The following is a 15474-nucleotide window of genomic DNA, read 5'->3' as shown; positions in this document are numbered from 1 at the left end:
ATCTTTTTACGTTTCGTTTCGTTCGTACGCTGTCTCTCTCTCTCTCTCTCTCTCTCTCTCTCTCTCTCTCTCTATCTCTTATTCGCCCTACGTAACGAGAAATGGCTGGGGCTCACGCTCAGCCGCCGATGTTCTAGCTCCTTGTTGTCGCAAATGAGCGCTAGCTGTTGATTGCATTGAATCCTCGCCGCTGTCGCCGCTGTCGCCGCTGTCGCCGCTGTCGCCGCTGTCGCCGCTGTCGCCGCTCGGTGAAGTTGTCGACGGAAGTGGGAACGCGTGACACCAAAAGTAAAATAGACAGAATCTCTCATTCGTCGCGCACAGAAAACGGGAGACCCCGTCTACTTCGCCTTTAGTGTCAGATTCCTCAGATCTTCGGCGTTAGCATCATCGGCATCCACATATATGTGTGCGCCCAGCCTGTGCGTGATTGTCGTCAGATGTTGAAATGCTCAGACAGTTTGATCCTGTTTTGTGCATACATGAAAGAAACAGTTGGCCGATATTCCGCGCCCGTTACACGTGTATAACGCGTCCGTAAGTTTACAGAGTACAATTAATCGATATTCTGCCCTTTACCATTATATAAGAGTGCGTCCACTGGGTGTGTCTGTACGTTCGAACGTTTCGTTCGTTTGCTTACGCCGACGTGCGTACGTGTGATACTGAAAATATCTACGATAGCAGTCGTATAACTACAGAGTTTATGACTACACATTCCGTTTCAATCTCAACATCTCTGTAAATTATCCTCTGTGCTTTAACATCACGCGCTTACAGCAACGAGTATAAAGTTTTATGTGTGTCGTTATTACTATCGATATACTATATTACTTGTCTTCCAAGACAAGGAAGCGAGTCGCGAATAGACAGCACTTTACTTTGTGACCTGTTGCATATATAACATGAAGAGTGATTACACTTGCCTAGGCCTTGTATTTGCACGTGTATTGATTTTATTCCTCCGAAACGAAAAGCACCAAAATATCAGCGACCCCTTATCGCAATACAATTACGCGCCAACATGGTGTAAGAGATAGCAAAGAGAGAGACTTCAGAGCTTATACTGGCCGCCTGAATTGGGTTTCTGTCTCAATAGAGACTTAATTTGTTGCCCGATTATGTGCAATCGACGTGCAATCGCTGGTTCGTCCGCTGGTTCATCCGGCACCTTATCGCACATGAGTAGCGGTTGCATGTCCTTTAGGAGTGATCCTGTAGCGAGCATTTCCGATACCGCGCTAGTTCCATATAGCGTAGAGACGAGCTATTCGCGGTCGATGATATTGATCTCCGCATACGGACAGACAATCTTCATGCAGTTATGCAAACCTTTACACATACATGTAATGGTTTGTATAATCACTATTATATTTGTTCAATACGAGACACCGTCAGGTGTTGCCCTCTATTATCCTGATTAGGTAATCATACATGATGACGGTTAGAAAAGCGCGGGCGAAAGCGTATAATATGGCTGAGACCCGCAATAAAGGACACGTTCATTTACTCCAGTGTTACGTTTATTATATATACTGCGTTGATCCGCACCTAACGAATATTACCAAGAGCCCATTAACCATACGAGGGTTAATAAGCTCTTGATATTACACATGCATACAAACCTACATAAAAACACACATACACGCACACGCACATGCCCACGCACACGCGTATGCACGCGCGGAGGTGTGTGTGCATGGGCGCGTGTGCGCTTGTCCGCGTCCGCGTGCGCGTGCGTGTACGTGTGCGTGCATGGGTGTGTACGTGTGCGTGTGCATGTGCGTGTGCACGTGTCTGCGTATCTGTGAACGCATGTGTGTTTGTGCAAGAGCGAGTGTCCGTGTACGTGTGGGGTAATGCTATCCCCCGGGCGTGGAGGGAGGTGACCGCAACGTGGCAGCACTAGTGTTGGGATAGTGTTAGGATTAGGGTTAGGGTCAGGGTTAGGGTTAGGGTTAGGGTTAAGATTAGGGTTAGGGTTAGGATTAGGGTTAGGGTTAGGGTTAGGGTTGCGTATCTCTACGAGTAGATATACGCGGGTACACGCGGGTGTAGTCCGTGTATGCGCTCGTGCGTGTGTGAGTGTGCCAGCGCGAGTGCGAGAGCGTGTGCGTGCACGTGGGCCTAATTGTGCGTATATGCGAGTATATTCTTAATCATCCTTAGGTGCGAGCACTTCCACTACACCATATCAACACGATGGGGTGTATGTCAAACGCAAACATGTCAGGAAACAGTGTTAATTAAACTAGTTTATCGCCGACACGCTACTAAAGTACGCCGGCTGCTGTTTTCTAATTGCTGCGCGCGGCCCTTCTGACTCACAGGCACTTGGAGCGTTTCAATCAAATATAATGCTAAATAAATACGAAATCTATTTACTACCAAAGTCTTAATGTTTCTCTACTTTCTTTCACCTATTATTGCCGACAATTTTCTGTAAATGCCGTCCAAATGCTTATCTGCAACACACTGTCACACGTTGGCCGCCGCACGCTAGCTGCTGCACACTGACACATAAATATATAGTTATTTTGTCTATATATTTATTTTTATATATATTTATGTGTCAGTGTGCAGCAGCTAGCGTGCGGTGTACTTGTGTGTTGCAGATGAGCATTTTACCGGCATTTACAGGTGATTATAGGCGAAATAGAGTAGAGAAACATTAAGACTTTGGTAGTGAATACATTTCGTGTTTATTTACCATTATTTTTATTTATTGAGACGTTCGTAGTGCCTGTGTTCTGACTGAACAGCTAACCATAGTGAAGTATAAACGCGAGTGACGCTCGCAATAATTATCTTCTCGTCACCACAGCGTCACTGATAACATGGATCTATAGAATACTTACTTACACACTCAGTCACGCACACACACGCATGCACGACCGTGCACACGCACGAACGAGCGCACGGACGCACATAGGCGCGCAAGAAAGCGCCCCACTTAATTTTATAATATATATATATATATGCGCGCAGTGCTATATTTACACACAGATTAAGATTAAGATTATAAGAAGTTAAGAAATTAAGATTAAAAAGATAAATTTATGAAATTATTTGGAAATATCAATAATATATGCGCTGAATATTTCACGTGTTGCTTTGACAAGCTATTTTGTGATTTGCTTACGGCTATTCAGATTGCGTGATAAATCGACCACGATAAAATATCGCATTCTTCAAAATAACAACTGGAATGTTTCGTGCTATGCCATACTATGAGCCTTCCTATGCTACTGTTCTCTACTGTGATGTGCCTTACGATGTATCTGCCACCATTAATTTAGGAGCCACGCGTCTGTTCGACGCTATATATATTCACTGCATGTTCCACCGGACAACGGGCGATGTCATTCCGAAATCGATTTCAATTTATGATTTCACGTATCACAGCGAATATGATAGCCGTAGCCGAGCGTAGACGAATGAGCCGTAATCGCGATCTAAATATCGTTTAGACATGTGAAACAACCACAGCCAATCTATTACGCTGAGTGGATTTTATAGTCGCGGTCACACGGGTCAAAGGAGTTCCGGGCCAAGCGTTCACAAGGACGTTTTCTTGGTACAAAAAACGACCCGTGTCATTTCGACCCGGGTCGTTTTTGTACCCACTACTGTATATCGCCGTGTTCGCCTCCAGAGTAAAGGTCTATACATGCAGTAGACTTCATGCACCTTGCTTCACACACACAGACACACGCGCGCACGCACGCACGCACGCGCGCACACACACACACACACACACACACACACAGGATGCACGCGCGCGTAAGCACGCAACTGTACACCTTTATTCCCGTTTTGGTTATTTCCGTTTCCGTTTCCGTTTGGTTTATTCCCGTTTCTATCTAGGTGCAGCGTATTCGGTTTTGCGGAAGAACGGTCCGTAATTTAGAGATAATTTCACCGTTTCACCAAATCGGTGTGTATACCTATACCGTTCGTTCGCCTCGCAAGCAAAAACACCACCGATTAATCCAACGTTGCCGTTTACCGACTGTGTAGTTACACGGCAAACTACTCTATGACTTGAGCAAGCATTGTAAAGTAGCTAAAGTTGTGAAAACGTAACGAATACCCCCCAACACCGTGTTTTCCGGCAACACGCTACTCGGCGGTTTATTACTCGCGCCACGACAAGTGAGTAAAAACGAGACACTTACCCAACGCTGATATACGCTATTCATACGTAAGCGAGGTGGATTACGGTTCTGTGGCGGCCGTCAGACGTTATAACGCACATCGGTGAATGCAAAATGTCATCTGGAGTTCTTTGATCCTTGCTGTCGGAAACAAGTACGAATATGTGTTCTGTAAGCGCACGGGATTGGCGTACCTCGTATCGGCAGCTTTACTGCTTTATGAAGTGAGCAAATGACGCGCTATTTGCCTGTAGATATAGGTCTGACATGAGCATTGTTCCTCACGCCGCTATATTCTCTCTTGTTCCGACGAACATGAAAACGTACTTAGGCCGAGCAACGTGGCCCCTTCTAGGTGTGCTCGGGCAACACGAAAACACATTCACCGAACAACGCCGTAGCTTTATAACTGACAGCTTACATACACGAGATGGAAACAGCCTCGGCCGCGCACATGATCTCGTCTGATACCACACTGACGCATGACACGCACGCGGATCGATTCTGCCATGCGTGTGCGAGGTGCGCGCACTGCAGTCGCCCTGATATATCCCCAAAGGTGGAAGTTATCGCCAATATCGGATGACAGGCGGGCAGATTACGCAAGTTACGCCGCGAAAAGTAGAAAGCGGATTCTACAGATTAGAGTGCGTATTTATTTGAATGTTGCCCGCGGAGCATTATATATATGCGGAGTATTATGAGAATATGCATAATAAAGTACAATGTACACAATGCAGCGCAATCTACGCGTATACGTGAGAATGCGAAATTTAGGTTGATTAGCTTTTTGATGGCCAAGATCCACTTATGTGTATGAAAAGGGATAAATGTTGCGATTTTAAAACGTAAAAAAAACTGACAAATGAAATACGCCATTCCGTTTAGCATTAAGTGAAATTTAGTTAGTTTTAATAAATTTTCTAATTAATACGTAGAACACGTTTCTAATTTAATGTCCCTTTAATGGGCAATACTTAAGCGTCAATTTAAATTCAGGCTTACACGTATATTTTATTATGATCTCGTTTATAATATACACGAGGTCATAATAAAATGCTTAATATACTATATGAGGCTGATACCTGATTTTGCCTAGTTAAAGGATTTATACTAAACGAGTGACAGTTGGAAGTTTCAAGTTAAATAATTTCCTTCATTAATTTATATATGGCTGCTTTTACACTTTTTAGATAAAACAACATACCGCCCTGCGCAAAGTGCCCGCTTAGTTAATCTATTTTGTAGACTGTGGTTGTCTATGCTTATATTATGTTGACCTGCCTTGTTTAAAGGAGATAGGCCATTTCGAAAATACATTTCACTCTCTGTAGTCTTTCAAAGTGCTCTCTGTCTCGGGCTCACTCGCTTTCCCGCTCTCTTTCTCTCTCTCTCTCTCTCTCTCTCTCTCATCTTCTTTTCCTGCTCGTCTCCTCTTTCTCTTTTCTTCTTTCTCTCTCTCCTTCTCTCTCTCTCTCTTTCTTCTCTTTCTCCTCTCTCTCTTTCTCTCGTCTCTCTTTCTCTCTCACCCCCCCCCCCCGCCCGCCGCTCTTCTCGTTCTCTCTCTCACTCTGCCTCCTCTCTATCCTCTCTCGCTAATTTCGACTCGTCTCTCTCTCCCTCTCTCTCTCTCTCTCTCTCTCTCCCTTCTTTCTATATATATACTATATATATAATCAAAAGTTCTAAATAAGTACATAGAGGATAATATATCATGATATTTTAATATATATATAATATATAGCTTCACGCAACTCTTTTAGTCCCCCACGCTGTGAGCACCCGGATCGGCGAGTTTGCGACAGTGATGAGACAACTAATTAACTTGTAACATTAGGTTACCTCATCAGCGCGAGTTAAATAGTTACACAGATAAGCAAGCTTGTAAAACGTAAAGGATAGGTCGCAACCACAACTGGGGTTCTGCGCATTCAAAGTGTATTTAAATGAGCAGACGCGACGCTATAAACACGTACAAATAGAGACATTACTTAGGCAAACGCGCGATGAAAGCTACAAAGCGCTAGGTACATTTCGACTGGCCGTGTTATCACACAGTATCGATTTCCAGCTGACCCGTATTTTTATTGCGCATGGATTTCCGAAGGCATGTTCTGCGCGTGTTTACCTTTCTATTCTGCGACGCGTCATGCTTGGTAAGTTTACTCACCCTACAAATCATCAACAAACATGGTGCGTGCACGACACGTGCATGCCTATAGCGCCGCCGGACAAAAAACCAACAGTAAACGTTGGGCTAGCCCTACCTATTATCACAGTTGATGTTCACATTAGGGAAAATGTCAAAGTGCAGTTGCAAAGGGGTACATCTAGGTATGCCGAAGGAACCATTTGGAAGTTTGTTCTTGATTGTTAGTTTCCGACAAAATGCCTGTTTCATAGAATACGAATGTAACCACGACGGCATGACATCTCCTTTTAAATGACTGTGTGGTAAAACTAGCACTAATTTCACCCACATTTCGTATTTCGAATTGTAATACGCATGAAAATGAAACGAAATGATTAATATTTAAATAATAATACTAATTAAAGAATTATTATTATTATTATTATAATATTAATATTAATAATAATAATGTGTGTGTATGTGTGTATGTATGTATGTATGTATGTATGTATGTATGTATTATGTCGTATGGTAGTATGTAGTAATGTATGTATGTATAGTATGTATGTATGTTGATATGTATGTATGTTATGTATAAGTATCTATGTATGTATGTATGTATGTATGTATGTATGCCTATGTATGTAATGTATGTATGTATGTATGGTATGTATGTTATGTTATGTATGTATGTAACTGTACTGTATGTAGGTGTATGTTATGTATGTAGTGATATGTATGTATGTATGTTACCTGTATGGGTATGTAGTGTATGTATGATATGTATGTATGTATGTATGTATGTATGTAATGTATGTATCATTTTAGCTTGTATGTATGTATTATGCTATGTATTGTAGTATGTATGTATGTATGTATGTATGTATGTATGTATGTATGTATGTATGTATGTATGTATGTAGTAATGTATGTAGTATGTATGTATGTATGTATGTATGTATGTATGTATGTAATGTATGTATGTAAATGTATGTATCTGCTCACTGTATGTAATGTATGTATGTATGTATGTTGTATGTATGTATGTATGTATGTATGTATGTGTATTTAATGTATGTATGTTGTATGTATGTAATTGTATGTATGTATGTAATGTATGTAATTATGTATGTATGTATGTAGTAATTATGTATGTATGTATGTATTGTATGTATGTATGTATGTATGTAATGTATGTATGTAGTAATGTTATGTATGTATGTATTATGTATGTATCGTACTGTATGATGTATGTATGTATGTATGTATGTATTGTATGTTGTTATGTAATGATATGTATGTATGTAATGTATGTATGTATCGTATAGTATGTATGTATGTATGTAATGATGTATGTATGTATGTAGTATGTAGTGTATGTTATGTATGTATGTATGTATGTATGTATGTATGTATGTATGTAATGTATGTATGTATGTAGTATTATGTATGTATGTATGTTATGTAATGTATTATGTATGTATGTATGTATCGTATGTATGTATGTATGTATGTATGTATGGTATGTAATGTATGGTATGTATGTATGTATGTATGTATTATGTATGTATGTATGTATGTATGTATGTATGTATGTATTATGTATGTATGTATGTATGTATGTAATGTAATGATGTATGTATGCATGCATGCATGCATCATGCATGCATGCATGCATGCAGCAATGGGCATGTATGTATGTATGTAATGTATGTATGTATGTATGTATGTATGTATGTAATGTATGTATGTAATGTATGTATGTATGTATGTAATGTATGTATGTATGTATGTATGTTTGTATGTAGTATGTATTGTGTGCGCGCGTGTGTGTATTGTGCGTGTGTGTATGTGTGCGATGTGTGTGCGTCTGCGTTGGTGTGTGTGTGTGTGTGTGTGTGTGTGTGTGTGTGTGTGTGTGTGTGTGTGTGTTGTGTGTGTGTGATGTGCACGCGTGTGTGTACGCGTGTGTATGATATCATCAATTTTTTCCTCTTCGAAGGGCGCTGTAAGGATAACGCCATAAAGGACATACATGATCTTCGGTGCCCCTTATCGGACATCGATCATTATATTTAATGACCCGTAGCTACTGTCGTCACTGTAAATCCAACACCGACTGCAGAAATGGCACTTAATGCGTATATTTCCAAGTATCGCCGGTACCAAGATCAGCTCCGATTCCACTGTTTTAAGATATTAAGACCACGTCGTGTTCTATGCAAAAACAGCAATTGATATACCTCGGGTGCGCGACCCCGACGAATAAGCCTAGCATCACAAGCAGTACAACGCGACATATTGCTATGATATTTGTTTGGCTGCTCTGCACGCAAGAACAAAAGCCGATCTGTCGTGAATAGTTTAACACGCGCAGAGCCGCTGATGGCCTGTCAAGCAAGTAATACAATATACAAAAGCAAACATGCATGTTGTGACATGTGGAACATCTATACGCATATAATGTGTGTATAATATATGATATTAAACACACATGCATATTGCGTGTGTGTGGGGGGGGGTGGGGGGGGGTGCGCGCGCGCGCGTGTGTGTGTGTGTGTGGGTGTGGGTGTGGGTGTGTGTGTGTGTGTGTGGTGTGTGTGTGTGCGCGTGCGTGCGTGTGTGTGTGTGTGTGCGCACTGCACCCTGCGTGTGTGTGATGTCATCATAATATGGCGATATATGCTATTTGCGGGTATGTGGGTGTTGGGCCATATTCCGTTTCTTATGTTGGTGCTTCCAAAAGTGTAAGAGAGTATTTTCTGGCGGAATCCTATGGCGAATAAGTATGTTAGCATGCTGCTAGCATATGATAAGCAATTGAAGAATGAATTTCAATCGTCAATTCAATTTCAATTTCAATTCAATTCATTTCAATTCATTTCAATTTCAATTGTCATGTACATGTAATAGATGCAAAAATACTTTTGAGAGGGAACGTCAAAGGACTAAACAGTCACAGTTGCACAGACACAAACAACTGCAATAACATTCATGCGAAGCATGTGACGAATTCGAGAAAATTTTGTCGGCACTTGAGAAAATTAAGTCATGTCATTTTTTTCAGAAAGACGCCCATATACCCTTAAATAACCTACCTCGCCCTATAGACGAAGAAATGATAATATCACACACACGCGTCCGCGCACGCACGCATACACCCCCCCCCCCCACCACACACACACATACACGTCGCGGCGAAGGCATCGTTAGGGGGCCTCTAATCATAATGTATGATAATCTATCATCATAAAATCATGCTTATAAATTTTAATTTAAACTACGGGTTAAAAGTTTGCACTCATCTGTAAAAATTCACTTTGGAACTTCGAACGGTTTTAAGGTTGCAGATCTTTTTATCAGTTGTCCTACCGCCGGTATTCCACAACACATAATCAAGTCCCAATATATGGGATTTGGCTGTTTCAGGCATAGGCGGAGGTAGAATTGTTACAACGATAGTCGTATCGTGCTCAATAATAATCGTGATTTAATTAGGATTGCATGTTTATTTCATATTGGCCGCTGTTATTATTGCACAAGAATGCCTGCTGTGTTTACTCCGTCTAATTCATGATCTCTACCTGTGTTCCTGCAACTTTACTGATGCATACCTCGTTTTGCAAGCTTCTTCTTCAATCTCGAGTATGGCCTAGGTAAACTATCTATTTCTGCAACGAATTCTATTTGAAGTGTTTGGAATCCCGTTTTACTATATATCTTATTTCAAGGGGGGTTCCCTGTATAGGAATACTCAGGTAAAATCAATACTAATAACTGAGACAATCAAAATTGTTTATATAAAGTCTTTATGTAATGTTCTGCACGATATTAGGATCTGCTTCTCAACTCGCTCATAGCGAATTCTCCTTGCCACTCTCATTCTCTTCGACGAGTCTCTTAAAAAGTCTCCAGGGGTTTATAAACTTGATCCGTCGGACAATTTATTGCCTTTTTTCTATTTCTCCCAACGATTTTATGTGAAAGTTTTTTATTCCACGCAGAGTTCCACATTCATACGAGCTCGCTCGATCGATGTGCGGCGCAGTATAATAACTAGGAAAATGATCAGCGGTTTGTATTCGTCTATATTTTTGACATTGCTATTAGGCCGATATTACACTGATGTCTACATTTTCTCATACCAGATTCTATTTACTGCTCGCCTCTGCATCTCGTAAAAATCCATCTATAAGAGTTCGTAAAGTTGATCGCAATCTACAAATTTAAGCAAGGTCAGTTTTTGTTGTCGATTTTTAGCAATTTCAAAACCATTACGGTCACTTATAATAGCTGTCTACGCACGCAGCTGTCCCAAATGGTGCCGAAAACCCCTAAACTCCGGAGGATATAGCGGCATTCTGTAAGAACGCCAAGTTAAGGAATTATTCAATGACAAATTAGGGTTACTCCGTTTTGGAATTATTAAACGCATTACGCAGTGGTAAGAGACTGTAGATTATAAAATGTAGTAGGCCGTTTCTCATTTCACACATTTGCGTAAAACACCTATATGTTCATATATATCAGCAATATGAATAGGCTTAACTGGTGATAAAATGCTGATCAGCTTTATAATGTAAAATACTGTTATATTTAATACATTGAGCGTGCATAGTATTAAAATTTACACAAACGCAGCCATAAAGCGCACTGACGGTTAATACGATCTTAAATTAAATGCTAATGCTATAGGAGGTGATAACGTAAAATGTCGCGATTCACAGCGATATCGCAAAAATACCAACCCACACTTTCTCCACGCTTCACACACGGAATACATGCTGAACCGACACTACAGCTCGCTTTCTCTCAAAGCACCTCGCCCTTCAAACACACCGGAGACTTATATTAGCCCCATGCAGAAACCCCCGCCTACGGCAGCATATGAATCTATTTTATAATATCCATTTATAGGCCTACGGTACCATATGAATCTATTTTATAATATCGATACATACCATTCTCTCTGCCTCGCACGTGAATACAGTCTCCTCCCTGCGGTGGTATTTATTCGTCTCCATTATAAATTTAATAACATTTAATGCACCTTAATAGCATTGAATTATATCCAACGCCTTCTCATGTTTCTCCTGATAGCAGTGAGAATTTAAACACTGGCTATAATCACTCGGTATATAATGATCAGTTTGCAACATTCCTCCAGACACATTCGTAAACTCAATTGTATATTTAGCGGGTTAGGCGTACTCGTGCAGCTGATAAAATTTGATAATAGCAGAGATTCCCAAAGCGCGTATAAATTTTATCGATTCGCGTATGATGTGTATACATTTATTACACGTTTAAATTTGTGATAGGAAAACCTTCACATTCGTTTCGCTAGCCACGTATTGGTCGCCGTTTCCACGTATCTGTTTCGATAGCTACACACTGGTCAGCCTCGCAACAAATTAAGACACAATACCCACTAATACCTACAAACATTCGCATAAACATTCGATGTGAACTGTTCTTATTTCTAGTAAAAGTGCAATAACACTACGAGTGCGTGCGTATATGTGCATACGTGTGTACGTGCGTGCGTGGGCGCGCGTGTACGTACGTGCGTTTCTGACATCATCATAATCAGCACTATCATTATTACCCGCATCTTGCTATCACCATCGTTGCTGTCATTGTCATCCTCATCGACACTGACACCAGTATCATCTGCCCCCATGCGCAGGTTACGAACATAATCAGAACGAACGAAGTGTCAATCCGCTAAGAAATTCATGAAAAATAAAGGAGGCGTTATCAGAAAAAAGATTATAGTAACAATGATTCTGAGAGCAGTTTTTACTACGGTAAATTAGGACCGAAAGCACTCACCTAACGGCACGATAATTACCCTGTGTGAGCTAGAGAAGGAACGGAAGTACTCGAACGGAAACGAAAGCGCACAGACGCGCAGACGCGCTTTCGCGTGGTTTTTACGGCGGTTTGCTGGCGAGGTCGCTTCGCATTTCAATCGCTTTCATGGGCACTGCGCAGGCGCAAGATACGCCTGGCTGCACACCATATTGACGCACATTATCTTGACATTATGTATGTATCTGGTGCGATTCGCGCGTACGTGGCAGCATTACGTTTTAACGCGCGCGTAGATCACGCGGCGCCTACACTAATGGTCGCAATTCTGGTCTCACGTCGTGTCGTTGGGACCATATGCTGTGTTATTTTTGCCGGAACTTTCCTGTCCGATCAGATCAAGAGAGACATGATACAAGATTTGTAGCACAGCGTTGCTGTTGATCGTGAGCGCTGCGCGCGGATGAGACGCGCAGTTCCGCGGGATATGCGCACGCGACCGCGGGGGATGTAGAAGTATGAAGCGCTGTCCGCAGTGGAGACGTGCGCCAAATTGGAGGCCCGGCGCACGTCTCCACAGCGGTCAGCGGATGGTCTGTACTTTTAGAAGATGACAATGATTATATATGGACGATATTGTCGGAATTTGAAATTAGAAAACAGTAACAAAAATCGCTGAGTCATGCTCCCAGTATGAACGACGTTATCTTTTCGTTTGAATGCAAATAAATGTTTCTTTATATAAAATACCACTGTGCAGTTGTTTGTTTCTTTTTTCAGTCTCAAAATACCTACCACCCATACCCATACCCACCTGTTTACATATGACAACGTATCTCTAGACAGCCCGTTGGTATAGGGTTGTAGAGAAGATGTGACTCTCGAACCATGGTACACCCGAATTTGTTGCTGTTCAGCCAGGTTTTCAGACGTAGAACTGTTAAACGTGAGGAAATTACGACCACGCTGCATGGTTATGCAATTTTGACAGTGACGTCATTCCAACCTCTGCGGTAAAATGTGCTGTGTTTTGCTGAAATTTTTACCTGTCGACGCACTCGTTCACTTCCGACAGTGAGTGAAAATGGAAGAAATTTTTCTCTTCGATGCCAAATGCATCGGTCGGGCATTTCATTATTTACGAAAAGTAAAAAGGTTGGCGAAAAACAGTAGGTACAGGACCTGGTCACGTCGGTGACGCCTCATTGATGTCCATCAACGAAAAAGGCGGGGCTTATTGTCATTACGGAGATGCCAAAATGCAACATAAGGACGCAGCGCAGTGCGCTAAACAGCGTGTTATTTTCGTTTTTGTGCCAAACCCTATCGTAGGAAACCGTTTTAGCTTAGCAGAATGCCCTAGTTCCTGAGATCGGCGATTTGGTACTGTGATGGGTCCCCACCTATAAAAATTTCAAAGGGAGGTGCGGCGTAGGCTGTGATTCGAAGACACAAAGTGTCAATCCTCGGCTCGCCTCGGCATCATGGCCGCATCACGTCTAGCATGGCGATTTATGATCATCGCATTTGCAGCCGAAAGGCTCATTATCTATCCCATATAACGGAGAAGTCACCTATTGTTGGATGGTTTGTGAAATACAATATGACTATAATGATGCTTGAGATATTTGATGAGACGATGTATGTATACTACATTACTGCATCGATGTTTTTGCTAATATTTGACAAGAATGTATACAGTCCTGGCTTCCTGACTGTTTCAGCGCCGTAGACACAATTACATGAAGGTTTCTATGCTGGGCTGCATACTAAGGCCCTCGAGCCATCAACACGTCGCAGTGCACCGCACGGATACTCTATGCCACGGGTTAAGTATGAGTCAGTATTTATCCTTTGTCCCACTGGCTGCATTATCAAGTCCACCCCGTCACACTTACGCTGTGTGCGTATATGATACAAATATCATAGATGCTCACAGTGTGAGCGTGTATACATACGATTGGCTTTAACATTAATATTCAGCCACTTTTTATCCATGTTCTATCTAACCCCGAATTGCTACAAGATATAGTGCTTTAAAATGAGCGCGACTAGCTGTGGCATCGCTCCTCGGATTTTTGACTCCCTCGTTTGTTTGATGGGACTGCAAGAAAATAGATTGATCAAGATATGTCCAAAGGATGTAACGAAACGCTACCATCATTGAGTGCAAGAGTGACCTAGCGCTTTTGTAGGGATTAATCATGGAGTGTCGTCGATTACATGTCAACGTAACCTTTGCATTGACATTTGGCTTTCCAGTTGTATTTGAATGGCTACGCGGGGTAATTGCTTGGGCTAGACCTTTCGTGTTGTTTAACCACTTACTCGGATGGCGCGCATACGTTACCCGTCACGATGTGTAGATGCACTTGTTTGCTATACTGGTACACCCGCACTCTCGTGAACAGGCCCATCCAGTTTTCAATTTCCGTATAGCGGTGTAGAGAGGCTATAGCATATACGGGTTATCTCCCATCTCATCTCTGTGGTCCGAGTCGTCTCATCAAATCACGACAAATACAGTGGGGTCTGATGGCGACCGATCATTGTCCGTTCTATACGGCAGATGTGTTTTCGTGCTCATGCTATTACGAAATGACTCTTCCCCCTTTAAGAATTCTTTCCGAGCACGCCATAATGGGTTTCACACCAGGCTCACGTCTATGCATGTCGATACACGCGGATTCAGCAAAGTTGTTTACAAATTTCCACTTTATGTACGCAGGTCGCAAGATGATGCCTATAACCGCCACAACATGTCCAACACAACACCGTCAACTTGACTTTGTGAGAGATCGAGTTCTTGTCAGCTACAACGGACAAGATGCAGCGTGTTTTTTATGCAGTTTTTTTATTACGAGCACTGATTGATGTGGGGGGGTATTTTCACCTGTCGCGTCAAAGTTAACGTTGTCACGTGAATGACTAAATTCCGACCGCTCTTCCTGCATATCGAGAACGAACAAAAGAACACGCGCAATCGGCTGTCTCGTACAGGAGATTGTAGACACACGGCAGTGTTAAAGCCAACGATGTTCAGGTGTGTGAGTGTGTGTGTGTGTGTGTGTGTGTGTGTGTGTGTGTGTGTGTGTGTGTGTGTGTGTGTGTGTGTGTGTGTGTGTGTGTGTGTGTGGTTTTGTGTGTGTTTGTGTGTGCGTGCATGTGTGCGTGAGAGCGGAATTGAAGCAGACTGAATAATAAGAAGCAGACGCTCACAGCATCACGACCTACGTCACTACTACTGCTGCTGCTGCTGCTGCTGCTGCTACTACTGCTGCTGCTGGCACTTCTACTGCTGCCACTACTGCTGCTGCTGGCACTTCTACTGCTGCCACTACTGCTGCTGCCACTACTGCTGCTGCTGGTACT

The 15474-nt window shown here is 42.2% G+C and overlaps 1 protein-coding gene across 3 annotated transcripts in view; it reads right to left on the bottom strand.

Annotated features, from left to right (window-relative positions):
• Positions 1-15474, bottom strand: part of LOC106807912 (sex peptide receptor-like) — a 167123-nt gene that overhangs the window by 94851 nt on the left and 56798 nt on the right. Inside the window, exons 1-2 of one of the 3 annotated variants that reach the window (XM_014810425.1) lie at positions 4583-4633; positions 4179-4298 (exon numbers count right to left, since the gene is read on the bottom strand). The gene's annotated coding sequence lies outside the window, so the exon portion shown is untranslated. Of the gene's footprint in view, positions 1-4178; positions 4562-4582; positions 4634-15474 lie in introns of those variants that run through there. The other 2 variants (XM_014810426.1, XM_014810423.1) reach the window with 2 other exon arrangements.

Source organism: Priapulus caudatus, unplaced genomic scaffold (assembly GCF_000485595.1).
Source record: "Priapulus caudatus unplaced genomic scaffold, Priapulus_caudatus-5.0.1 Scaffold242, whole genome shotgun sequence".
NCBI classification, from domain to species: Eukaryota; Metazoa; Priapulida; class Priapulimorpha; order Priapulimorphida; family Priapulidae; genus Priapulus; species Priapulus caudatus.
Note: the sequence above shows the minus strand (reverse complement) of the source record. Positions and strands in the feature narration are given on the sequence as shown.